Source organism: Colletes latitarsis, chromosome 1 (genome assembly GCF_051014445.1).
Source record: "Colletes latitarsis isolate SP2378_abdomen chromosome 1, iyColLati1, whole genome shotgun sequence".
In the NCBI taxonomy this organism is placed as follows: domain Eukaryota; kingdom Metazoa; phylum Arthropoda; class Insecta; order Hymenoptera; family Colletidae; genus Colletes; species Colletes latitarsis.
The window spans coordinates 52,318,204-52,345,585 of NC_135134.1; the positions used below are offsets into that span (position 1 = coordinate 52,318,204).

Below are 27,382 nucleotides of genomic sequence, written 5' to 3' on the forward strand. Positions count from 1 at the left end.
GATGAAACTATCGGGGGCAACCATCGCCCCCGGTGCAAAATCGCCGAGATCCCATCGAAAATATTTCATTTCCACGAACCAATGCCATTTACAAAGCAAATAAGGGAATAACTTTACGCTGAATAATGATCAAAGTATGGAATTGGAAACGCTTTATTTCTGTTGCAAACTAAGTATTACAGTTTCTATTGGAAATCTTCTCCTTAATTTTCGTGCTATTTCGTGCACCGGAATCTGGCTGACCCAATTTCCGTTGCGATTCGTTGACCCACGCGTCAGCAAGGTCCCTCGAGGATCTATGGTTATCGGAGATAATCGCGTTGCGTGGTCCCCAATTAAGCGTAACAATCGGAGGCCGCTGCGTTCGTCTAAACGCGGATTATCGTCGGTTTCTCTCGGCGAGAGCCAAGATCGTCGAAAACAGAGGCCATCGGCCCCTTCAATTATCAGGGTTGCGGTAATTGGTGCATCGAAACCAGCAATAGGAAATTCCGCAACGCGCGGAAACCCTGCAAACCCTTCCCTCTCTCGATCCACTGCTCGTTGTACGATTCGTTATTGTTCCCCGGGGATTCGATTTCGATTCCAAGCACAATTTCGCGATCGAATTACGAAGTTAACAAGCTTTTTACGATCTTACGCATTTTATCAGTGGGATTCACTTAAATTATATTTATGGTGAAATTCTGCGTTTGTTGGAAATACCAAGATGGCGTCGATAGATACACGCGAGCTGGTGAACTTTGAGAGAAGAATACATATTTCCTCTGCGTCCGCGCGGATGAATATTCTCGTAGCATAAATAAAGGTGCGATCGGTGCAAAGTGCGAGCAGGAAATTCTTGCAGTGAAAGTCTCGTGATTGCATCGTTTTTTCCGAGAAATAAAGATTGGCCGTTGCGGATGCAACCGTGCCATTTCGAACCAAGACATTATTGTGTCGCAGTTTCGTACTCGCGAATAAAGGGGGAAAAAAAAGATACGAGTTAGCATCAGATTCTAACTTATCTCTTGATTTATGTATTTATGCCGTGGCTCGTAAGAGGTTTGTGTTGCGTTTCCCGCGCAAATATATTGTTTCCTTTGGGACGTGGCAATAATTAAATGTTTGAACTGCTCGCGATTATAGAAATAAATCGAATAGATAAGATAATGGCTACAGTAAAGTATACACAATATTTTGCAATAAAAAAATAAGATTAATCTAGAGCGGCCTAACGCGCCTGTAACCTTAATTAATGTTAATCAGATTCAACACACGTGAGAACATCTACGTGAACTCGAACGAGAAAATATTTTTGTCCTTGCACGAGCAGCGAGATACCCGTGAGAGATACACACGTTAACTATAATTGAAATGCGAGGAATATTCGTCGGAGTAGTTGTTCGATCGCGTGTTGGCCACATTCCGCGAAAGTCCGTCGGAATATTCGATACTTTGTATAATTTCAATATCCCGCGCGAATCGTATAGTTCCGACATTCTCGCCCACAGGGTATTCGTGGAATTGCATTTTCGTTACATTTAACAATCGATTGAACGAAAACAGGAGTGTTGGTGGATACTTCGCGCGAAATAATTGATCTGAGATTGACTCAACGTTCGTACCGATCGCCCAAACATGGCGGATCGTAAGGGGGTTGGAGGTTAGGAGCCAGTTGGAGCATTTATTTCTCAATTTCGATGGGAAGGAAAATCCAGTTGGCGCGGGAATTCCCCCAGGGACGTGACTTCCTGGTTGTCGTAGCCGCCGGAAGGAATATCTCCGGGGAATATCACGGACGAGGAAATCCTCGCGCGTCGCCGAAATTCCAAGATGTCGCGCGACACCGTTGGAGGAAGATGGAGGACGTAGTCGGGAAAGGAGGCGCGCGAGACTGGAAACAGTCGGGGTACAGTAATTGAATCTCACGGTGGCGGGCTGTTAGCGGCGCGACGACCGGCCATATAATGAGCGACCGGATGTTCCGCGGACATGGGAACGGCACGGAACGAAATAGAACGGAACTACCGGCGAACGTCTGAGGGGAATTACCGCAGGAACCGCCTCGTTTGAAAACAGACCGCTCCGGAGGCACGGGAAGGGACAATTTATCGCGAGCAATTAACCCAGCCTCCGAAACCAGGCCATCCGAGCAGCTACAGTTACGTAAGGAGCATGATTTCTGCTCCGGGAGGCCGGACCTCCGCTGGACCCTGACTCCCACACCCTTTGCTATAACCATTTTCACGTGGAAACGTCAAATGTTCGACAAAAGCGAACAGATGAGACCTCGATCGTTCGAGACGCTCGAAATGTGGTCGATAAAGTATTGTTTTCCATTGTATATTCATATTGTGAACGAGAAATCCCTAGATGGGCCACAAATTGTTCCACCAGACGAGACTGGACGTTTCTCTGCCTTTTAAAAGTAAAATGAAGCGTAGAGAAAGTAATCTAATGTGAGAGAAGTTACGACGAGACTGGACTAGATTTGGAATAAATCAAGTGTCGATTATGAGCTTCTGAAAGTTGTTCTTGGAGAGGTTGGACGAGGGATGTAAGAAAAGGTCCATCTTGCTAAGTCTTCGGTATCCCGACGGACTGGGTATCGGAAATTTGTCTGGCCGGGGGAATAAAGGAAATCCTTTGTTCTCTGAGTCGCGAATATTCGTCGGGGCGAAGGAACGATTCCGCCCCCATCGGGAGGAGTTCGTTCGAGGGGGGAAAAAAACTCCCCCGGAAGAACGTTAACCAGACAAAAGGGAGACGAAGCACGATCGAATCGGGGAAGTTCTATTTTCTCCGGCCGCGTCGAAGATGCACTTAAAAAACTCAATTTCCTTCATTGTCGCGGGAAATCATATTAAAGCTTCGCCCCGGCGACGATCGCGAACGCCCGGGTAAAAAGAAATTTCGTTCTTTTATCTGGCCGCGGGAGGGGGAGGGGGAAAAATCGCGTTGCAGAAAGAATGTTAAGGAGCGTTCTTTTCGTTGCGGTCGCGAAAGTCGTTTAACCCGAGGGTAATGGCGACGTAAGTCAATTTTACCGCGCCGTGACGTTTCTATTTTCCGTGAACACCGTTAACAGGAAATTGTCTGCGCCGTGGGAACAGATGCATCGCCGCGGAATGCGTTCACCACCCCTGGTCCAACGAAATGACAAAAAAAAAAAGCTGTTAACCTTGTCCGTGCATCTTCCCCGATATTAAAACCTACCGAATTTCCTCCCTTTCGACAGGACATTCTAGCCTGGGATAGGTTTGCAAGTTTCGCGAATTAAAGTAACATATTCGAGGATCACGTTTACTATTTTGGTAACTATTTTAATTCTATACAAACGAAGCAATTACCAAGGCATTCCGTTTCTTATCATACTCTTAATTGTTTCTCTTTTTCAATTTGACGAGAGCCTGTATAATGAAGCCTCAGATTGGCGAGAAAAAGACGAATAAAATAAGATATACTCTGTCGAAACGTAATCTCCGTACGGATTACTTTTTATATTGGCACCCGGGGCATTGATTCGGCGGTATTTTTCGATTCGTCCATCGATACTCCTCCGTGCTGGTATTTGTATAGCAATATCAGTCCTGAGATTGCCTAGCGTTTGATTCTACCTGCGCTCGACACGTTTGATTAATGCAATATGTCCCGTGGGATCGATTCGCCAGGTCGTTTCTGCTCATCTGTTCCAACTTTACTTACGCTATCATATTCTGAAATTTTACACGCGCACCGTCGACTTTCGGTTCGCCCGTAACGCCGAAAATTTCTGACCAGAACCGGGACGTGACGGATAGGCTTCGTTACGAGAATCCCAACGTCGAGCGGGAGCACGATTCGAACGAGAACAGAAATTTATAAACTTTTTTTTTTTAGAAGAGAACGTTTTTATAAACCTTGCTCGGGCCACGAATGTATTAAAAATTAATTAAAGTTCGCGGTAAGAATATTTTATCGCGCTTCTGCTCCGAGGTCAACGTTCGACGTTGAGAGATTAATGACGCAACGACAGAGCCAGGCCAGAAACGTAACAAAATGTCTGACATTTGCAGATTGCATTCCAGCGAGTCGTGTGCGTGGAACGCGAAGAAAGTCGTCTAAAAAAATTGGCGCGTTGCATTATGAGCAGAAAGAACCGATTGTCCCAAGGATTTACGTCGATCGCAGCTGTCGCGTTTGGAATTCGGTTCTGGTATTGGAATGCGTGACGTCGCGTCGCGGATGTCCGCGATTTCCGTGGATTTATCACCGACGTGTGCTCCCCAGGCCAATAATGCGAACCATGTCTTTCAAAATCATGCTTTCCAGTTATTGCGTTGCAAAAAATTCTGGTTCCGCCGTCTCCTTTTATTCTCGTTCGATTTTTGAATTTAAATCGGTTCCAAACTGGACTTTGAAATACGCGTTCCACGATCCATTCGATCTTATTAGTTCCTTATTTATAGGCGTACGTATTCAGATTGAAATAAAAGCTAGTGACGAGGTATTCCAGTTTAAGTAGAAAAATGGCGATCGTTTCAGGGTGCGTGCAGACACAATGGATTCTAAGCTCGAATCTGTAAAGTCTGTTGGCCTATTTCCCCGCGTATTTCAAACAGAACTCACCGGTTAATTGCTTCGCATGCATATGATATCAAGAAACCAGACAATTTCGTCGTACGTGACTCCCACTAATTACCGCGCCCTCGTGAAGCCGAATAGATCGGGAGAACTGGCTTTCCACCCTTTGCCTTAATCGTACGAAATTTCTACAAGCACGCAGTAACATCGTCGCGTTAGTTTTACGTCTAATTACACCGTGGGAGTATCGATCCTCGGAAAAATTCATTAACCACTTCCCTCTGCAATTCTATAACATCGAATTCGGTTTAAAATTTTCCAACGTGAACGTTGACGACTCCAATTGGAAATAAAATTGCAAGAAACTCTGGACCAGCATCGTCTCTATTAAATCTCCGATTATAATTCGATTGAAAAATCGATAAACAGGCGACGATAAGGGTTCGAAATTTTTATTTAGCGGAACGATTGGCCCACTGCGCGACGTAATGGCGTCGTCCTGCGACACCTTGATCTTTTCTGCGTCAGTGCCAAGTAGAACGTCTATATTTACGGGGGCATGCGAGCGCGAGGCGAGTTCCTGCTCGAGAGTGGATAATGTTGGCAGATTAAATAAACCGACCGGATTAAATAGCGCCGCTGCATTTCGCCCGCGAAACGTCTACCGGGTAAATGGGTCGACGTTCAATTTTGTAAGAGGCCGTTGGAATTGAATCGTTTAACATTTCCCTGCCCGGTCGTACGATTTCTTTTTTATATTTAGATGCCGAGGTCGTCTCACCGTGAGTGTTTCGTTTCGAATTCAAGATCGAATTTAACCCCTTCTCGTACTTTAGCGAGTCTGACTCGCGATGAAGATTTTGAACCTGAATATCACGAGCCAGGGTCGCGGACAGCAAATAACGATTGTGATTGAGTTTTACGGGAAGAGGTTAACAGTTCGTGAGAATAAGAATTCGGTTGAAACGCAATAAGATTTGACGGTCGATGGTTTAAAGTACCAAAAGAGTCTTTCGTTTGGCAAAGGGAAGGTTACTGTCTCGTCCCTTCGAACGTCTAATTCGACGAGTAAAGTTTGGACCAACTGCGAGCAGGGACCACCAGTCGAGGGTGGAGCCGTCTGCCGTCGAGACAGGGGTTGTTCACCCCCATAATTCCGGCCAGGAGACGGCGTTCAGTTTAACGGCGGGTGTCGCGACGCCGGAAGTGGCGTCGAAGGGACGTCCAAGGGGGAATCGAACTTGTTATTGAGGGATTGCGTCGCGGGGATTCGCGATCAAAGCTTTGAGGCGATCACCAGTCGCGTCGACGCTTTCTCCCGCATGCGAGGGGCTGTTCGATAAGCAGACGCGATGGAACATTCGCTCGAAAGGTCCTCGGACAAATCCCACCCGTAAACGTTTCGCATCGATCCAGCTATTTATACTTCGTGGCAGACGGTTTACCAAATCTTTTGGCAAGCATCTTCGCGAAAATGATATTTTTCCGCGCGTTAAATAATTTTAGATAACCACTCGTCTCCGAGTGCGTATATTCGAGGGGGGTAGCGACAACCTGAAGGGCAAAGCGTGTCGTGCAGTCGCGTGTGGACGATTATAAAATGTACGAAACGGAGGGGACGGAAGAAAGTTGTCAGACTCGTGGTCGTAAGCCGGCTCGCAAGACAGCGATTTGGAGGATCGGTTTTCCTAGAAAGTGACGATTTATGGTTCCTGGTCCAAGTCAGAGAGATCGCGAAGATAAATCGCGAGCAAGGAGAAAGAAATTGATCGAGGTGGTACGGACAGGCCGAGAGCAGAAACGCACTTCCATGGTCATTTGTATCGTTCCCGGACCTGTTGCTGCGCAACGTCCGACGAGGGTGTTGATTTTCCTTTTTCTCCGACGCTCTGTCTCGTCCCTCCGCGCCTCCGGCTCGGCTTTTTATTATGGCGGATTGTAAAAAGGCGAGGGGGGTCGCCGCTGTGGCCAGCCATAATAAATATTTTACGTTCTCCGCGGTTCGGGGATACCCCGAATGCGGCGAACCGCCCAGAATTTCGGGCTACTTCCTTTTGTCCATGGAAATCCTGATCTGATACTGCGAAACAACCACCTGGGAAAACCTACAGCTTCTTTCAAAAACCATATACGCCCTTCGATGGGAATTCCAACTAACGAACGTACGGGGCTTCAATTTTTTGTCATTATTCGATATTGACTAATGGATTTTAATTATTATTAAGTATTTACAGTACTTTTGAAGCACTCTTTATTGGAGGCACTGCTATCGATAAATTATCGACAAGTTATCGATAAGTTACCGACGTCCCAACGATATTATCGACATACCCCGATACGTAACGATATTATCGACGTTTCAGAAATATAATCGACGTCTTTGTACAGTGCGAGTTCCGGGAGTCTGATGCAACGCGGAACGCGGGTCTCGCGTTACACGGGGCTCCGGCTTATATAAGGCACTCTGTAACACCTTGTACCGGGCGTGGAAAAAAATAGATTGTCACGGCTTTCGCAGGGTGAATTGATGCATTCTGATCAATAAAGATTCGTTTCGCGCGACGCGTAAAATCGCCGGAGAATGACTCGGAACGGGAGACGAATCTCGACGGAGATCGACGCGGAAACGCGATGAAAGGTCCGCATTGTTCTATTCCAGGGACGCTGATGTCGCCGCTTGGGAATGCGTCGGCCACCGAATCGGAATTTTGCAACGGACTCTCTCGTGCATTACCGTATAGCGACAAATTACGCGCGTTCCACCATTCACGGATTCCTAGAACTCAAAACTATTCGTGCGCTTGGCGCAATCTAATTTTATTAAACAATATATTCTCAAATATCATAAAGATTGTACATGCACGTGTGTCTCCTTAAAGCTTAATCCGAAGGAATAGTACCGATTTATTAGTTCGCCAGCTGGTAATTTCGTGAAAAATGGCGTCGATGCTTGGTGACGATTCCGTAGCGAGGGTGCAGCAGCGATAACCCCGGCCAATAAAACGGCCGTAATTCAACGGAGGCGGTTATCCTTCGAGTCCCGTAGTCCTTCGTCCACTTTATTTCCCATCCAGTTGGCGACATTTTCGCTCGGTAGCGAGCACGCCGCGGGCAAGAGTGTCGACTCGATGCCAACTAACGGGATCTGTAGTGATCAAGTAGGTCAGATGAGTCGATACCGTCTCTTTGTCCCCGGCGATTAACCATTGCTAAGCGTCAAGGTCTGTGAAACGCTCCTTTTCGTGTTAGCACGTGCTGCTCGATCGTGGTAACGCGCCAGGCGTTTATCTCGAACGCTGACTTCGGTTCGAATTAGTGGACACGATCGTGATCCTCCGATCTTACACCAGCGGCAGGTAAAACGAACGAAAACGGTAGCCATTGCTTTGCAACCGTTTGCACCGTTACTCGAGAGGCGTACAAGTTGCACGCAATGTTTTCAATCCGAGCACAGTTGCGAACTTGACATCTGGCCATGAGTTATATTATTGCAATTCGTGCGCCGGTCTTTGGATAATTTTGCGTTTCGTTAAGAGATTTTCTTGGAATCGGTTCGTGCATCGTCCTAGACGTCGAAGCACCCGTTACAGGTCCAGTTGCTGGCGTAGAAAAACAATTCCCATCCGCGAAGAACGAGTCGAAATCTCCGCACGTCCGTAGAACCGAGGCGTCCGATTCGTTTTTGCTTCGGTCGAGTCGCCGGACTCGTTTCGACTCGATTCCTCCGTCTTTTTCTCGGTGGACGATTTCTCGTTCGCTACAACGACGGGCGTCGTCTTCTCCGCGTACGCGACAGGTGATTCCTCGACCCGAGAAAAACTTCGATCGTTTTAAACCGTTTTAATACTCTCCCGTCGATTTCCTTTTTTCTCGATCGACTCTCTCTCTCTCTTCGAGCACAGCTTCTTACGAGTCCCTCTTTCGCGGGAATATATGATAACGTTTTGAAGAAATCCAACGCGAACGCGATACGGTGTACGGTTTCGAGATTGTGGATAAATCGTAAAGATCGTTTCAATGATCGAATGAGTAAACCTGACACGTGTTGTTTTTCTAATTTTATAGTACGATTTCGCGGCACGTTCCGCGAATGCTGCACCAGCATTCCTTTCTAATAGGGTACCGTTACACCGAACGCGGCACTTTCGATGATTCGATCATCACCGGTGCCGTTCCCTGGACTCCATTCCATATATTAAATGCCATCGACCACTACGGTCATTTAACTAAAAGCTCGCAGCTCTGGACAGGTCGTAAGCCAGCGTTTGCAGCGTTACCCGGATAACTGAAACGATTTTTCCCCAGTTCATATTTGCAATTTGCGATCAAAATCGAAATTTGTATTACCGATGGATCGGTTAGGTTCTCCCGAGAAGAATGAGTACAAACACGACTGTATTCAGACCATTTTTAATTCCACGCCACTGAGAGATTTTCAAAAATGATTCGGATAATGTATAAGTCGAAGAACTCCAAACCAGGGCGTGTTTGGACTCGTTTTAATCGGGAAAACACTACCAGGTCGTTGATAATACTCTCGTAGAAATCTTATGGAAAAATGTAAACATTCTCATTTGGCATTAGCTCCCGTTGCATTCACTTGCCTCGTTGATGTCGTCCCTGCTTTGTAACAAACGGAGGCCCCAATTTTGTCACTTGAAAGCAGGAATCTATCTTGTAATAAATTGTTAGAACCACGAAAACCCTGGGAAAAATTTTAATGGAGGATTCTAGAGGCCAAAATACGACGAAAATCAAGAATACCAATTTGTTGATGAAGGCTTTGTTAAACAATTATTAACGTTTAAAGTTCCGACAGTACTGAATTTTTTTCTCGAAAATGCGCAAGATTTCAGGGGTATGTCTACTCACCAAAAATGATTGTAATTGACTCCCACAGCTAACAATATTTTTTTCAGAACGATTTGAAATATTTTAATTTCGTCGAAAAATTTCACACATTCTCGAATTTTTTTCTCGAAACTGAGTAGGATTTCGGGGGTATGTCTATTCACCAAAAATGATTGTAATTGACCCCCGCAACCGAAAATAATTTTTTCAAAACGATTTGAAATTTTTTTTTTTGGTCGAAAAATTTAGGCACATACTCGAATTTTTTTCTCGAAACTGAGTAGGATTTCGGGGGTATATCTATTCACCAAAAATGATTGTAACTGACCCCCGCAACCAAAAATAATTTTTTCAAAACGATTTGAAATTTTTTTTTTGGTCGAAAAATTTAGGCACATACTCGAATTTTTTTCTCGAAACTGAGTAGGATTTCGGGGGTATGTCTATTCACCAAAAATGATTGTAACTGACCCCCGCAACCGAAAATAATTTTTCCAGAACGATTTGAAATTTTTGAATTTAATTGTTAATAACTTTCTAACGAAGCCTTCATCAACAAATTGGTATTCTTGATTTTCGTCGTATTTTGGCCTCTAGAATCCTCTATTAAAATTTTTCCCAGGGGTGGCCGAACACCCTGTATATAAAGCTCGCGTGAGATTCGAATGCACCGAATAAAACAAGCATGTTATTATTTCCGGTGATAAATCCATTTCGGGCGCGTACCCTCGTCGATTCTGGGCCTCAATTATCTCTGGATCGTCCGTATTCCGGTCGCGTGTGTCGAATAATTTCCACACACGCGCGCACGCACAATGAATCCGTACGAAAGTACTGAGAAAACCGGGCGACGGTTCAACGACGAAGAAACTTGAATTCGGCTTATGAACCGTTAAGAAACGTGATTTTACATGCTCGTAGCTACATGATGCAGAACCATTCTGCCTCGCGGATACCGTTACTCGGCTGGCGTTCCCTCTACACTCTACGTTTCATTACATAATTCTTATGGCCCGTAACATCGGTTCGGATTTTTCGACATCGTACCCTGGATCCCGGTACTTGGGTCGCGTTCTCGATTCTAGTTTCTCGAACCGAACGCCTGGACATTCTAAACCACTGTGTATTTCCCTCAGACGCCAACGAACGCTTGGAAAGACCGCATTTCTCAAAGAAAACTGTATCTGTAAAACGACCAGACGTCTTTCCCAATAGAATAGAAGTCTGTAATTTTTATCGTACTGTTCATGCAGTTAGAAAGAGCACTAAACCTGGCAGTTCGAGTATTAGAAAATTATATAACATTAATAATTGGTCGCCCCTCGAGCGTCGAGGCTTGTTGATTATGAATAAAGTCACAAAACGACGGTGAATACTGTTCTATCAGCGACCCCAGCTCATTGCAAACAAAGGCGTCTCTGTCCTCGAAGTCCAAACACGCCTTTAAAGAGCGTCGATTAATTTTTAACAGGATAATTACTAATTACTTTCAACCCGTTTGAATTTGAGCTATTTGGAAGTTTGACTCTGCCTGTTATATCTCGTTCGAAATCGATAATCAAGCCGCGAGAGTGGCTCGGAGCAACAGTCATTTTGGCACCGTTCCCGGCTGCTCAGCCTTTCCCGGCCTGATGAATCCGAAAATCGTCCTACAGCGTCGCGACGCCTGACTGTTCTGTTTCTCGCGATCCATTAACCCACTGCCGTGAGCGTATCGCGATTTTTGGCGTCTCCCCTTTGCTATTCATGCAAAAAAAAAAACAAAAGAAACGCAACGAGACGACGTTTTCCTCTCGAGAAGCCCTCGAGCAGACATCTTTGATCTTCGTGAAACCTTGTCCCTCCGAAAACTCCGCTAGAAAGTCACCGTTGGACGACTCTGCGTCCTTTTTCCAATCGCTGCGACTACTTTCTTCGCTCTAGGAACTCGTACACCTGCCTCTCGAATTGCCACCGCGTTGCCCCCCGCCTCGACGGATTCTAATTTATCGAGTAAACGCGTCCCACGATCATAGACTTTTCAATTACTCAGAGCATTTTCGTGTCCAGCGGTACTGAACGATCGTGCTCGTAAACTTCTCAGTTATGGTTCGTGCCCGTAGCTCGTATCTGACAATAGCGGAAAAATAGGCCCGCAGACTTTTTCTGCCGGGGTCGTGCTCGAGACGCAAATAACGCTTTAACACGAAACGGGGGAGCGAATAAAATGTGGCTCGCACGGGGGCCGCGATCCTAACATTTGTTAAGAAAATGGACGCTGATTAAGCAGTCTGAAAAATTGCAAAACGTTAGGGAATAAAATTACAGCGTCTCACGTTCCGAGATTTGCAGATTGGGGGGTCGAAGGTGACGTTTGTTCGTGTCGTGTTAGTGATTTATCGATCTAAATACGTACTGTACTTTCCGGACCAGCAGCTGCCGCATATCAGGCCGACTTTTCCGCCCATTTTCTTCCTGGTCCAGGCTCGTTTCGCGACGCTCAGGCACGCAGCCGCGACGAAACGAGCGTATCCTCGCGTCGCGACGGAATCCAGCACACAATACGCGATGCGTGGCCACGCACGTGTCATGAGTCCGTCATGCGACCTCTTCGAGAAGTTCCTCGTGCTTTCTTTGTCGCGCTCCCACCGTTCTTTCCCTCGCGGAACTTATCCCTGGTCGCTTCTCGCCGATACCGGACAGTCCTCGTTAAAAGATCGAACTTTCTACCTCGATAAAAGCATCTAGATGTCGCTATGGGGCAAACGTCCGGTCTATTAACCGTGGTTGCTGGTTCTTCGGCTCGAGATTGGCCCGCGAAAGGTAAATCGAGCAAACAAAGTTCCGGGGGTGAAATTTCTGACGGTACAACGCGTTACCCTGAGTTAAATTCCTCCGCGCGTATCGATGGCGGGGGGCTAAAGGCGAGCCGATAACAGTTTTCGAAAAGAAACGGAGAAGTTCGACTCCGCCGTCGAGATTTATTCGCTTCCGAGGAGTTCGCGTATATTCCGCCCGCGATGCTCGTCCGGGCTCCCCGGAAATATTTTACGAGTGGAAAATTATCGAGATACTTTCGCGAACCGAATCCCCCTTCGAGAGGGATCTATCGTCGGCTCCTCCGCGAAAGTTAAACGAGTTATCGCCCCCAACGAAACGACCGGATTTACCCACTTATTCCAACGCTGGGCTCCGTTTCCCTTTGTTTTACAAATTTCAAATATGCTCTGCGGAATGTATAAGCTCACCGAAGTGCAATGATTCACTCGACCGGTGCACAGTGGGAAATTGGGAATTCGAAACAAAAATCGTAGCTTCTGAACTAGTCAGTTTTCAATCATCTTGGTCAATATTTTATAAATTATCATACCAAGCGAAACTGCAGATCTTAATATTTCTAAAATTATATTCGTGAAGCTGTGAATATAGACAAACTAACGAAATATAACGTTTTTGTTAGATAATTTATACAGGGTGTTAGGCCACCCGAATTCTAGAGGCCAAAATAAGACGAAAATCAAGAATAACAATTTGTTGATGGAGGCTTCGTTAAAAAGTTGTTAACGTTTAAAGTCCCGCCTGTACTGAATTTTTTTCTAGAAAATGAGTAAGATTTCGGGGGTATGTCCATTCACCAAAAATGATTGTAATTGACCCCCACAGCTAACAATATTTTTTTCAGAACGATTTGAAATATTTTACTTTCGTCGAAAAATTTCACACCTTCTTGAATTTTTTTCTAGAAAAGGGGTAGGATTTCGGGGGTATGTCTATTCACCAAAAATGATTGTAATTGACCCCCACAGCTAACAATATTTTTTCCAGAACGATTTGAAATATTTTAATTTCGTCGAAAAATTTCACACCTTCTCGAATTTTTTTCTCGAAAATGGGTAGGATTTCGGGGGTATGTCTATTCACCAAAAATGATTGTAATTGACCCCCACAGCTAACAATATTTTTTTCAGAACGATTTGAAATATTTTAATTTCGTCGAAAAATTTCACACCTTCTCGAATTTTTTTCTAGAAAGTGGGTAGGATTTCGGGGGTATGTCTATTCACCAAAAATGATTATAATTGACCCCCACAGCTAACAATATTTTTTTCAGAACGATTTGAAATATTTTAATTTCGTCGAAAAATTTCACACCTTCTCGAATTTTTTTCTAGAAAATGGGTAGGATTTCGGGGGTATGTCTATTCACCAAAAATGATTGTAATTGACCCCCACAGCTAACAATATTTTTTTCAGAACGCTTTGAAATATTTTAATTTCGTCGAAAAATTTCACACCTTCTTGAATTTTTTTCTAGAAAATGGGTAGGATTTCGGGGGTATGTCTATTCACCAAAAATGATTGTAATTGACCCCCACAGCTAACAATATTTTTTTCAGAACGATTTGAAATATTTTAATTTCGTCGAAAAATTTCACACCTTCTCGAATTTTTTTCTAGAAAATGGGTAGGATTTCGGGGGTATGTCTATTCACCAAAAATGATTGTAATTGACCCCCACTGCTAACAATATTTTTTTCAGAACGATTTGAAATATTTTAATTTCGTCGAAAAATTTCACACCTTCTCGAATTTTTTTCTAGAAAATGGGTAGGATTTCGGGGGTATGTCTATTCACCAAAAATGATTATAATTGACCCCCACAGCTAACAATATTTTTTCCAGAACGATTTGAAATATTTTAATTTCGTCGAAAAATTTCACACCTTCTCGAATTTTTTTCTCGAAAATGGGTAGGATTTCGGGGGTATGTCTATTCACCAAAAATGATTGTAATTGACCCCCACAGCTAACAATATTTTTTTCAGAACGATTTGAAATATTTTAATTTCGTCGAAAAATTTCACACCTTCTCGAATTTTTTTCTAGAAAATGGGTAGGATTTCGGGGATATGTCTATTCACCAAAAATGATTGTAATTGACCCCCACAGCTAACAATATTTTTTTCAGAACGATTTGAAATATTTTAATTTCGTCGAAAAATTTCACACCTTCTCGAATTTTTTTCTAGAAAATGGGTAGGATTTCGGGGGTATGTCTATTCACCAAAAATGATTGTAATTGACCCCCACAGCTAACAATATTTTTTTCAGAACGATTTGAAATATTTTAATTTCGTCGAAAAATTTCACACATTCTCGAATTTTTTTCTAGAAAATGGGTAGGATTTCGGGGGTATGTCTATTCACCAAAAATGATTGTAATTGACCCCTACAGCTAACAATATTTTTTTCAGAACGATTTGAAATATTTTAATTTCGTCGAAAAATTTTACACCTTCTCGAATTTTTTTCTCGAAAATGGGTAGGATTTCTGGAGTATGTCTATTCACCAAAAATGATTGTAATTTACCCCCACAGCTAACAATATTTTTTTCAGAACGATTTGAAATTTTTTTTTCCGTCGAAAAATTTCAGCCCTTCTCGTATTTTTTCCTAGAAAGTGGGTAGGATTTCGGGGGTATGTTTATTCACCAAAAATGATTGTAATTGACCGCCACAGCTAACAATATTTTTTTCAGAACGATTTGAAATATTTTAATTTCGTCGAAAAATTCCACACCTTCTTGAATTTTTTTCTCGAAAATGGGTAGGATTTCGGGGGTATGTCTATTCACCAAAAATAATTGTAATTGACCTCCGCAACCGAAAATAATTTTTCCAAAACGATCCAACATTTCCCTAGTCGAATAAAATTATTATTAGAATGTACAAACTCTCCGAAGTGCAACAGTTCTCTCGTCGACTATCTGTTGAGCATCTTGTTTCTGTATTATTAGAGACTGCAATCCTGAGAAGCTACTAATCATCTATCTTTGCGCGGTCTAACGAATAAATAGAGTTAAGGAGTACGGTTAACAAATCGTAGAATTCTCGAAAATGAATTTTTCGATCTAGGAAGGATTCCCCCCAGCTGGCGTTAATAAAAAGGACACGGACGGATTCGTTCGTAGATCGTTCGCGCAGCGGCCATCCATGAAATTGGAAATTCAAACATCGAACGGGAGTTACGGCTCGACCAACGGGTCCTGGAGCCGAGGATCAACTTTAGGTTCAATTTTAACTTTCGCCGGAATCGAGTTGCCCGCGGATAATCAGGAAAACGGCGATCGATCCGCCGAAAAGTTCCATCGTCGAATGTGTAAAATTAACCATCGGTGGCCCCCGTCGATAAAACCCTCCCCCCCCATGGGTGGGGACGTAAAGAGGGCGACTTTTACGAGTGGACCATCCGCGCGCATTATAGTGCCGTAAAAACCGCGGGGTCGCTTCGCGCGATAGAAAATCGCACGATTCGTTGCCGATAAAACGAATGGACGACGATAAAGCCAACTGTTTACGCGTTTCGAGGGGATTTAATTGGGAATACGCGACTTGCAGGGCCAACGTGGAACGGCGGTAAAGTCGAAATTTAGTGTTAAAACCCCATTGTCGACGCTCTATTTTGTTTCGTATTCCTACGGTTTCCTCGCGCGGAAAATAAGCAAATGAAAGCAACAGTATGGGCATATTGAATTCAGCGGACTCTTATTATCCAAGATTAAAGTTTTCCTGATAGAGTTCGTTGCATTCTCGAGATTCGAGGCGAGAGTCGATCCTTTCGGAGGGTCGAACGTGCTCGAAATAGTACTTGGAATCCATCGAGCGGAATAACGATCCATCGAACGACACATTATACGCGCACGTGTACCGTGGAACAGCGCGTCCAGATTGGTACCGCGCCGAGCAAATTGCCAAATATTGCCGTTAGATATTGGGCCAATAAATTAACGCGTTTAACGATACTCCGCGCGGTCGAGCTTAGGCGCGTCGATATTGGAAACGCAGGAATCGATCCATCGTTTCGAGGCTCCGGAGGTATTGCTGCTTACACTGACAATTTCACGGCCCTTTTTTTGATTTTTTTTTTAACGATTGGTAGGCTGTTTTGTACTGAGACTTTGTAGATGTATTTATTCATCTTACAAGCATGTACGATATTTTTGTCATGGAAAAATATTAAAAATCGTGGGAATTAGAACCTCTTATTTAATGGCTCTTCTGGAAAAGGTGCTCCAATGGCTTCCAGCGGGGGTTAAAGTATCTTCATAAGGAAGGTTGTAGTTATAGCAGAAACTAGGGAGAAGTCAAAATCCTGATAAATAAAGAAATGGCGACACTTCAAGTTTCGAATTTCTATTTTCTAATCGTTCTCTTGTCTTTAGCGTATTAAAAAAGAATAGTAAAACTCAATATTTTTTTAAATCTCTAGTTCCAGCGATAAAGGCGTGGCTGCTGAATATTCTCTCCAAATTTGAAGTAAATCGGTCTGCTAAGCCAGTTTAAATGCGTTTTTTTAAACAAGGAGCTATAACTCTCGCAATTTTTAATATTTTTTCATGGAAAAATTATTGTACGTACCTATAAGACGAATAAATGTTTCTGCAAAATGTCAGTACAAAACAACCTGCCTGTCGTTAAAAAAAAAATCACAAAGAAAGTCCAAAGAAATGACAGCCTAGACAGCAATACTACAATTCGAAGAAAAGAGTACCGATTGCTCGATTGAGATCAGTCTTCAGAAAAATTCGAGTTAACTGGACCAGGCTTTAGGGGGGGAATTGTAACAGCGATAAGTCGAGGAATAAAAATTTGAGACACGACCCAGTAAATGGAACACGACCCGTGTATTTAAAGACGGGAACTCAGACGGTTTAACGTCCGTTATAAATTTCTCGTCGCGTGTATCGTTAGTAGCTCGTAAACTTCACCGACCTTGTTCGAAGGCAGTTTGTTCGAACGGAGTTGACTCGACAATGGATTTTCGTCACTTCTGAAAATGGCACGTGATTCGTTCTACCGAACGATACGTCAGCGCGTCCGAACGCTGTCGATTTTTATTGCCAATCGCGCAGAGAGGAATGTTTTAATTCGGTCGTTCGTCGTCGAAAACTGTCCGAGGACTTCCTTTCCCGCGAAGAGATACTCAATTTCCATGGGGGAAATATTTTACGTATAATTGAAATCTCAAAGGGCTGACAGGTTAACTTTTTAATCGCGAAAGAGTAAACTTTTTGATAAAATACGCGCGTAACAAATGGGAGGTCCGTTACTTCGAAGAGCAGCGTGCATTTTCTAGAAAAAGGTACTGAAATTCGCTCGACAATGATCGTAAAAAGTTTTGCAACGTTCCTCGTAAAATAAATTTCTCAGTTTACAAGCGGCATCGTTAAAAATTCCAAAATGTTTCGAAACCTCGTTGTCCCCGTTAAAAGTTCCCGAGGACTTGTTGATATTTCTGTAAAAAAGGCGACGAAACTCGCGATTGCGCCATCGTTGGAACAATTAAAAAATTTTTTTAAATCGCTCGCGGACACGTTCGGAGCAACTACGGAACAACTTTGCTCGTTTCGATAATTCAAATTAAATCATAAAAATCCGTCGACATTCTACGCTCGATTCGAGCCGCGCGACTTTTTCCACCGATTACCGACTCGTATAAAACGTTTCGTCGCGGAACCGAAGGCTGTTTAATTTGTACCTGACACCTGTTCGCCATATTGAATAATCAACGACTCTCTGTTTACGTTTCCGCGTGTTCGAAAATAAAACCGCGTTTTGTTTATTTCAATATTCGCCTGTTTTAATCAACGACGAACAAATTCCCGCTGCGCGTTACGATTTTCCGTAAAACGACTCTCGATCCGTTGTTTGTTTAAGAAAAATTCCAATCGAAACTACACGATCGAATTACATACCGCGCGGAGGAAATAACCCGGCCCTAGTTCGACGAGCAAAATAAACCATCGTAAAAATTCGATATCAACGAAAAAAATATAAACCTCGTAACGTGGTACGAAGTCGCGAGTCTCGGAGGTCGTTTTAAAAGATGTTTCAAATCCACCAGCACATTTTTAAACCGCCCGTACACTACGTCGAAGACGTTTCACAGAGGTTCGCGAGTTATTTCGGGTCAGACGCGATCCGAGAGAGGTTGCCGCGTTAGATCGTGATCGAGGATCGATGAGGAACCGAGTGGAAAGGCGCGTGTGGTGCTGTTCGGAGCGCCACCGGCTGACTGACTGTCTCGTGTGTCGTGTACGGTCGGTGGCTCGATCCCCGTGGCTCGTTCATTCCATTCCGTCCTCCGTCGATTCAAGGACCGCTCCAATTCTCGTCGCCTAATCGCACGCAGAAAACCGCGCCGAGGAGCGACGCCGTCGCCACGAGCCGCTCTTTTGTCGTTCGTCCGCGCAGTTAGGTGTCTCGACGAGCTTGAATGGCGCGGGGGCCTTTCACAACGAATAAAAGTCCTGATATTTCGATTGTTTGCCGCGCGTCTGCTGCCGCTTGGTCCGACAATTGTCCGCGTCGACGGTAATGCGTTCCCCCCACGACCAGACCATCCAGTGGCCCCCCCTTTCGCCTCCCACGGTAACTCGATTTCCGCAGAAAAAGTTTATTTAACACTGGATTTACGGAAGCCATCAATTTGACGGATGTCTGATTCTAAGTTTAAAATTGCAGAACGCGTAAATATTATTTTTTAACAACTTACGTTCAATTTGATCGATGCAATGGCACGAATATACAGGGTGTTCGGCCACCCCTGGGAAAAATTTTAATGGGGGATTCTAGAGGCCAAAATAAGACGAAAATCAAGAATATCAATTTTTTGACTGAGCCCTCGCTAAAAAGTTATTAATAATTAAATTAAAAAATTTCAAATCGTTCTGGAAAAATTATTTTCGGTTGCGGGGGTCAATTGCAATTATTTTTGGTGAATAGACGTATCCCCGAATTCCTACCCACTTTCGAGAAAAAAAATCGGGTAGGTGCTGAAATTTTTTGACGAAAAAAAAATTTGTCATATCATTCTAAAAAAATTAATTTCGGTTGCGGGGGTTAATTACAATCATTTTTGGCCATTACATATACCCTCGAAATCTTACGCACTTTCGAGAAAAAAATTCCTTACTGAAAATCTAATTAGGTGCCTAAATTTTTCGACGAAAAAAAATTATTTCAAATCATTCTGTAAAAATTATTTTCGGTTGCGGGGGTCAATTATAATCATTTTCGGTGAATAGACATACCCTCAAAATCCTACCCATTTTCTAGAAAAAAATTCGAGGTGTGAAATTTTTCGACGGAAAAAAAAAATTTCAAATCGTTTTGGAAAAATTATTTTCGGTTGCGGGAGTTAATTACAATCATTTTTGGCCATTACATATACCCTCGAAATCTTACGCACTTTCGAGAAAAAAATTCCTTACTGAAAATCTAATTAGGTGCCTAAATTTTTCGACGAAAAAAAATTATTTCAAATCGTTCTGTAAAAATTATTTTCGGTTGCGGGGGTCAATTATAATCATTTTCGGTGAATAGACATACCCTCGAAATCCTACCCATTTTCTAGAAAAAAATTCGAGGTGTGAAATTTTTCGACGGAAAAAAAAAATTTCAAATCGTTTTGGAAAAATTATTTTCGGTTACGGAGGTCAATTACAATCATTTTTGGTCATTACACATACTCTCGAAATCTTGCGCATTTTCGGGAAAAAAATTCAGTACTGGCGGAACTTTAAACGTTAATAACTTTTTAACGAAGCCTTCATCAACAAATTGGTATTCTTAATTTTCGTCTTATTTTGGCCTCTAGAATCCCCCATTAAAATTTTTCCCCGGGGTGGCCGAACACCCTGTATATTCTAATTAAATGAAAAATCGTATTTTAAAGCAATCGTCAGTATGAAAGGTATCGGGGTTAGGTAACTCTAGCGGTATGGAAAACAAGGCAATTTTTGTGCTACAATGAAGAAAAAGTAAGCAGTCAATTATCCTGAGAGTTTGCACTGCATTTAGGTATAACGAATATTGAAAAAAACCCTTGGCAATGTTTAAAAAATATTTATAATTAAGCCTACACAGCGCCATGTTCCCGAGTCACTTAATTTTTTGATGCCTAACTGGTGTGCAGGATTATGGTAAAATGGTTGTTGTCTACAACAACGAAATATTCCTAACCACCAAACAATTCGATTCTTCTTTCTATACAGTCTTAGAAATATATTTCAATTATTTTGTAATTTTCAACGTCTATGCTTCGAGAAGCCTCGTCGGTGCATATCGTGGAAAGTCGATAGTTGCAGAATAACGGGTTCGAAACGACTATTCGAATATCGATTCGTGCAATTATCGAGGAACCGGATCCTATAAAGAATCCCACTAGCTCGATGTATCCCCGTTACTTGCGAGACTCGTGTTTATACGAAAGAAATAATCCACAAGTGGGATACAAAAATGAGAGTACAATGTTAGTATGGTTTACGCGTTTCCAAAGCACTGTTTTACGATAACGATACTGCAACGATTGGGCGTTCTCACAGAAATTTCTCAGGCATCGAAGTCTCCAGCAGCCAAATGGCAAACGCCGCCGCGTATTTACACTTTTACTAATTACCGCGAGTACACGGAAGCCTCGTTGAAGTCGTAGTTACAAATCGGAAAGCGCCTCCAGCCTCGCGAGATTAAATTTGTTTCTCGATAGTCGTTCGGCGGAGTTCGCCGTGCTAAGAGAATTAAGAACGTCGCCGTGTTTCGTCGAAATATTTCGTACAAATAACGCGGAACGAAGATTTATTCCCAGCCCGGGACAATTAAGTTTCCCCAGCTCGGATCATTCGCGGCTGTCTCGCAGCTGTCAATTACGATTTAAAAGCGAAACAAGACCCGGATCGAAATACACGCGGCGTTAGCTGAATATTTTTATCGTGCTCCTTCAAGTCGTCGCGAGAGATCGATATCCGCGGATAAAAATTCGAAATTTTTAAGTAGACCGCATTTAGACGCGTTTAATACTCGACCTGGATGGCGAGCGAGGAAAAGAGTGCATTAACTGTCCAAATGACTCGCGAGGGGGTTGCAGAGATTCCGGAAAGCTTCGTTACAAATATACGTTTCCAAAAGGACGATCAAGGGATCACGCGATCTTTTATTTAACGATGAAATCTTTTATTTACGAGGCCAGCTAAATACAAAGTGGACGAGCTACGTTCTAATCCGTGTTTTTCCTCCGTCCATGATGTCGTTCTTTTTTAAATTGCACCGCAACGGTATTCGTAATTTGTACCCGGCGCTCTTAAGTGGTACGATTTAGGTTAATCCCCCGAGGTTTTATTTTCGGATGGCAAACAAAGGCAAGAAAATACGTCCAGTGGCCGGAAGAATATATGGAACGTGCCATTATGGCATTTAGAGGCGGTGATACGGGAGTTTCGCGATTCTGATCGAACATATGGCGCGATTTCGTCTTTTTAGAGGCTGTAATTAAAGTAAACGCGTAATTGGATTTAAAGCGACTGTTAGGGGAAGAGAAACGGCGCGATAATTCTGGAAACGACCGAGGAATTCCCTAACCGAGGAGAAAAAGCTGCTCGCAAATTGGAAATTACTCATCGAACGATTTATTCCATAACGGATGGCCTGGATCCTGTGGGTAATTGCATAGTTTCTCCTAACGGAAGAAATGGTTGTAAAAGCGTTTGGACAATAACCGGGAAACGGACTAGGCTGTGAAATGTTTATCGTTCGCGCGAAAACGCGGTCTATTCGAATTTTTACGCCGCGCTGTTCCTTTCATCCAGGCCCAGGGATCGAGGAAATAAAATCTCACGGGTCAGAATTTACAGGGGAAAAGATCAGACTAATTATTGCGATAAATCTTTCGTAAATTTACCGTTAGTATCGGGGTGAGCACAGATTTGGATTCGAGTTTGGACTTTTGGGGCCCCCTATTATCCACCTTCCAAGAAAATGGCTCATCAGGTATACGCGATAGAGTTGCACCATAGGCTCTTAATTAACGGAAACCATTAGTCCTGGGGATCCGTTAGGGTCGTCTTAACGTAAGTCCCTCTGATGATCTCTGATTGAGATACGTTTACGATACGCCAATCACCATCGAGTAGGAAAAGCTACATTTTAGAAAATCTGCTGTTTTGAAAAGTGTTTCTTGAATCTAGTATTTTCAATCGTCAGTCGACAGGGCAATGAATATTATTCATCCAGCAATTTCGATAAACGACAGTTATTTTTTAACGTTTAATCGCTTATCGAGGCTTGTTGACGTTCAAAGGGAATGCAGAACGTTCAAGCCAGACGTTCGAACGGTTTTGTATTCGATCGACGCGAGTCACAGGAACGGCAAATTCGTTGTATAATTCAGTTAGGCGAGGGACTGTCCGGAGATCGATGCCTCGATTCCTACGTACGCCTTGAAATATCGATGAGAGACGCGAACCGGGAGCTTTTTAATCCGTCTTCGATTCCTCCGAGAAATTTCCTAAAACATTTCCGTTTTAATACTTTCGTTCCGCGTGATGACCCGACGGATGAAATACGCGAAATCTCTCAGCTTTGAGGGGAGAGAAAAAGCTATAAAGTACGCGAGAAAATTCGGGAAAATCGAGTCGTCGATCTATACGCTGGTCACTGTTTTTATTTTTGCAAATTCCGCCATCGAGGGACATTTTTCAAAGGTCTGTTTCTCTAACTATATCGTCACCGAGTGTGCCACGAAACAAATACTTTAAATAAATAAATAGAATAGCGTCGATAAACCGATTCGTATTTACCCTGACCGGGTCATATTTACCCCGAACTCGTCTGGGAACGGACACCTGGGATCACCTGGTGGTGGTGGGGGGGGAATTAAATTTTTTATCCGGTCGGAAATAAATCCTTCTTCCACGCCAGGAACGCGCCTTCCCCCGAAAGCTGACATCCGTGATCTAGATTCGTCAATCAGAATAGGAAACTATCGTCGAATCGATTACTTCGGAGGCTTTCATCTGTATTTATGGAAGACGAAGACTCGACAATTTATTCACGATTATCGATCATTCGTGCATATCCTTCGTTTAACACTAGATTTATGGATGTCAGATTCCATATTTAAAATTGCAGAACGCGTAAATATTATTCTTTAACAACTTATGTTGAATTTGTTTGATGCAATGACATAAATACGTACTCTAATTAAAAGAAAAATCGTATTTTAAGGTAATCGTCAATATGAAAGGTATCGATAAATATGCGTGCGATTAATGCCTGTAAATCTAGTGTGAATCACTATTACAATATAGTTATAATGCATTATTCGATGGTGATGTCTCCAGAAAGAGTTAAATAATAGTCAGTGTTATAAAAATAGCATGGTTTCGAGGGAGCCATAGTGCACCGGTTATCAGCACTTTACGACCGAGAAAATTTTAAAGAATACAATTATAAATTACTTTATATTAAAAAACTGAAGTTAATAGTTTCCCCAGATATTCTAATACCGCGAATGCCTGGTCGCTATAGTATTGTAATTTCAATCTCTGAATCGCTGTGTCGCGTGTGCCGGTGCAAAGAAACGTGACCACATTACCATGAGTGCATAAGCGATGACTCCAGCGCATTTATGGCTGTGTGGACTAGTTTTTCTCCGGGGCTACGTGCTTTATCGTCTCAGACGCAAATAAACAGTACGCGTTATAATTTATTTAAATACCCACTGCTTCTGTGCTCTGTCATTTTCTGCTATTCGAATATTATACTACTCCCCACTGTCACAACTTCTCTGTTTAAAACTGTGTTCGAGAGGATCTTCCGACCCAAAAAATTTCACAATATCGCTCGAGCGCGTACACGGTTCCCTCGCAAAAAATTCCCCTCCAAAAGAAAGTTTAAAGAATTTTACGCTCAGAGGGCCTTGCAGCCGTTTTAAAGAGTTTGCGACTCGTTCGCGTTCGACTTCCGGTCGCGTCCAGCTCGCCGGGGGAAAAGACTACACTGTAAAAGTAAAACGACGTGTCTATCGATTGTCGTCGGGTGTTGTTGAACCCGCGACAAAGAGCAACGTACAACGAGTATCTAATGCGTTAAGCGCATTATATTACTCCGGGCGTTATGAGCTACCGCGCTTATGGTTGTCGCTGTGCTCGGGTGTCGGAGAAATGCCAGATCGCGAACGCGATTCGGAAAAGGTCTTTCGAGCGACTACCGCGAGACGGTGTTCACGATAACGATCTGATGATCGAGGCGAGAGAACAGACTGTTGCGACACGCGAAACGCGAGCACGTCCATTGTCCTCCGCGATAAATTCCAGCAGGATCGCTGCAGGTGAATTTCAAGGCTTGCTTGTTCTTACACAATTAGAAACCTAGGCCCTCAGATAATTTAAAAAAAAATCTCAAACGAACGCTCATACTTTGCGTAATAAATTCGTGAAAATACTGTTCGTTTGGTGCAACCCTCTAACACTTAGATTTACTACTATGGAACTAGAAAAATTAATTGGGTTATGTAGTTTACAATGCTACAAAATCAAAATTTCAGTCTTGCAGAATACTGTACGTTGTTGAAGCGATTTTTTTTTTTTTTAAATGTTAAAGAATTGAACTGGAGGAAAAAAGGCAGGTTGAAGACGCCATTGATGGATGCGCGCGCAGTTCGAGCGAGTTTCGGCGCGATTATTTGACGGCAAATAGAATTAATGCGGATTACTCGGGCGCGGCGATGCAGACGGTCGTCGTACGGATTCGTTTCCTGCCCTTTTTATTCTCTTCCGTTGCCGGTTCTCCTCGCGCGACCTTCTCCACGGTCTCGAACCCGTTTTCTCGATAGCACACGGGACTCCCCCGGAGCCTCCTCTCCTTCCTTTTCTCGCCTCGTGGCCCGAGAATGCGGCCAATCGCGATCCCCGCGCGTCCACTTTGATCCCCAGGTTTTCGACCACCGAAGGTGAACGTACTTATTAAGAAGTCGGTAGGTGAGAGGGCTCTTGGGCCACTCTCGAGTCTCTCTCGATCGGTCAGCGAACGACCGTTATCCAAACTCCCCGAGCTCGTTCGTGTTTGCTTTAAATCCCTGACTCCCCGAATGGACCGTTTCACCTACTCGACGATTTTACGTTCAAACGTGTATTTTCAGTATTTTCGTTGGCGCCTCTGCGCGAGAATTACGCCACCGCTAAATTTAACCATCGAGTAATTGCACGGGAATTCTTTTTATAATAGAAACAAATATCGTACGCCTTAAGTGTCTTACAAAACTATCATCTTAGCATCTGACGATGGATTCGGTGGTAAATTATGGGAGAGTTACTCACTGGGATGCCGGGCTGCGTCTCCAAACCTGCAAGAGAATCTCTGTGGAAGGTAGTCCCGGATAACTGAAATGTGGTTGTCTATTTTTCAATTTTTATTGATACTGTCCAGCTTCGATGTCGATTCACCTACGATTCGAACAGATTTTCCTTCGAGTCTCGCGCACGAATGTCGGAAAGTGTAACTTACTGGGGGGACCGAGATAACCGGAAGCGGAACGTCGCTAATTTCGCGACGTCACAGCGAATAAATTTCAGCTTATCGGGCGCGGCGGTAGAAAATTGTCGAGTTTTTGCTGAATTTCCGGGATACCGGGGGGAATTATGAATCGCGTCGAGGAATTTTACGAAAATATTTTGCGACGCAATTTGCCTTTCTTTCTTTTTTTTTTCTCTGGCTCGTTTCGAGGTCGAGGACGCAAAGATGTACAAAAGTCGGGGATAACTGTAGGAAAAACGTCTGAACTTTATATATATATCTCTCTTAATCACGCTTAAGTGCTAGAAATATTAGTGAATGTCTGAAGAAAACAGAATCGATTAATAATATGTATATACAACACTCAGGGAAACTTAACGCAAGAAGCTGAAATCGATAGGTCTGATATATATTACGGTGTCGTTATCAAAATCGACCCCTAGTCTTATACCCTGCAATCTTACTCGTTAAGTGATTTATCTACTAGAAAAGAGTAGGCACGTCAAGGTTTTGAATTGCTCGCTTGGCACTTTTGCTGTCACCGAACACGTTTGCTCGCGTAATAAATAAAAATATCGTCCAACTATCAATTCTGATCTCAAGTTGGCACGGACAAGCTGTGGAGAAGCAGAGAAGGGCAAAAGTTTGACACGACGAGTGAAAAGTATCGTGGAACGAAGCAATGTTCCGCCCTAATAGTCGTCTATAAATTATTTTATAAAACGTTTCTGTTTATCTATTACTCTAAGAAAAGTTTTACCCATCTCTGTGCAGAAGTTTTGTGCGTAGAATGCTCCAGTGTATTAATGACAATAAAAGCGTTAAGTGTTTCATCGCGAATTGTTCAAGATCTAGCTGAACGTGACAAATTAAATACAACGAAACTAATTATCAATATTAAGTTGCTGCGAAAAGTCGAGCCCAAATCTTTTACTCGTCATCTTCTGACGGTTTGTGTCCAATTAACAAAATTATTATTACCACCCAACAAACAGGGCGAAGTCTAAAAACAATCGTTTAGAAACCGTCGAGATTCCCTTTTGCTGACCTCGTTTACCCTCCCCGGACAATATCCGCATACCTTTGGGGGTACACGCGATTCTCGATTCGTATTCAAGACAATCACAGGACAGGACTTACGGTAGCAACCTAATAAAACGACCGTGCGGGAGCACGGTGATTCGTAGAGTAAGACTGTTCGTTCAGTAAAATCGCGAAGCTATTTTCCTCGGCATACAATAGGCTCTAACGAGAGTCACTCACACGTGTATCAGCTCACGCAACACTCATCTGTCAGGCCGTGTTCCAACTCGCACTAATTAGACGCTGATCGAACGTTCGTCGGGTTTCGATCATTCTCGATAATTATCGTTGTCGCTACTCTAACGTGCACGCGAAAATCGTCCCGAAAGTCTCAGAGCAAACCAATTGCGCAAGTTGGAACGCGGTCTGTCGTATTAACTAGGAAACAACGACTGTATTCTTTTGAAACGTCGATCGCCGCTCCCACTTAACCAATCGGGGACTCGATGAACCAACACACCATATACTATTAATCAAAACGTTGAAAATTGTATGGAACCGCAAGAAACGGATTATTTTCCTCCACGAAAAGAAACACCCCATCGTCGTTCCCTACAGTTTGACCTTTCCACGA

At 43.3% G+C, this 27,382-nt stretch overlaps 1 protein-coding gene across 9 annotated transcripts in view; it reads right to left on the reverse strand.

Annotated features, from left to right (window-relative positions):
• LOC143344276 (uncharacterized) overlaps window positions 1-27,382 on the reverse strand; it is a 174,024-nt gene that overhangs the window by 24,688 nt on the left and 121,954 nt on the right. The gene's annotated exons all lie outside the window — the stretch shown is intronic.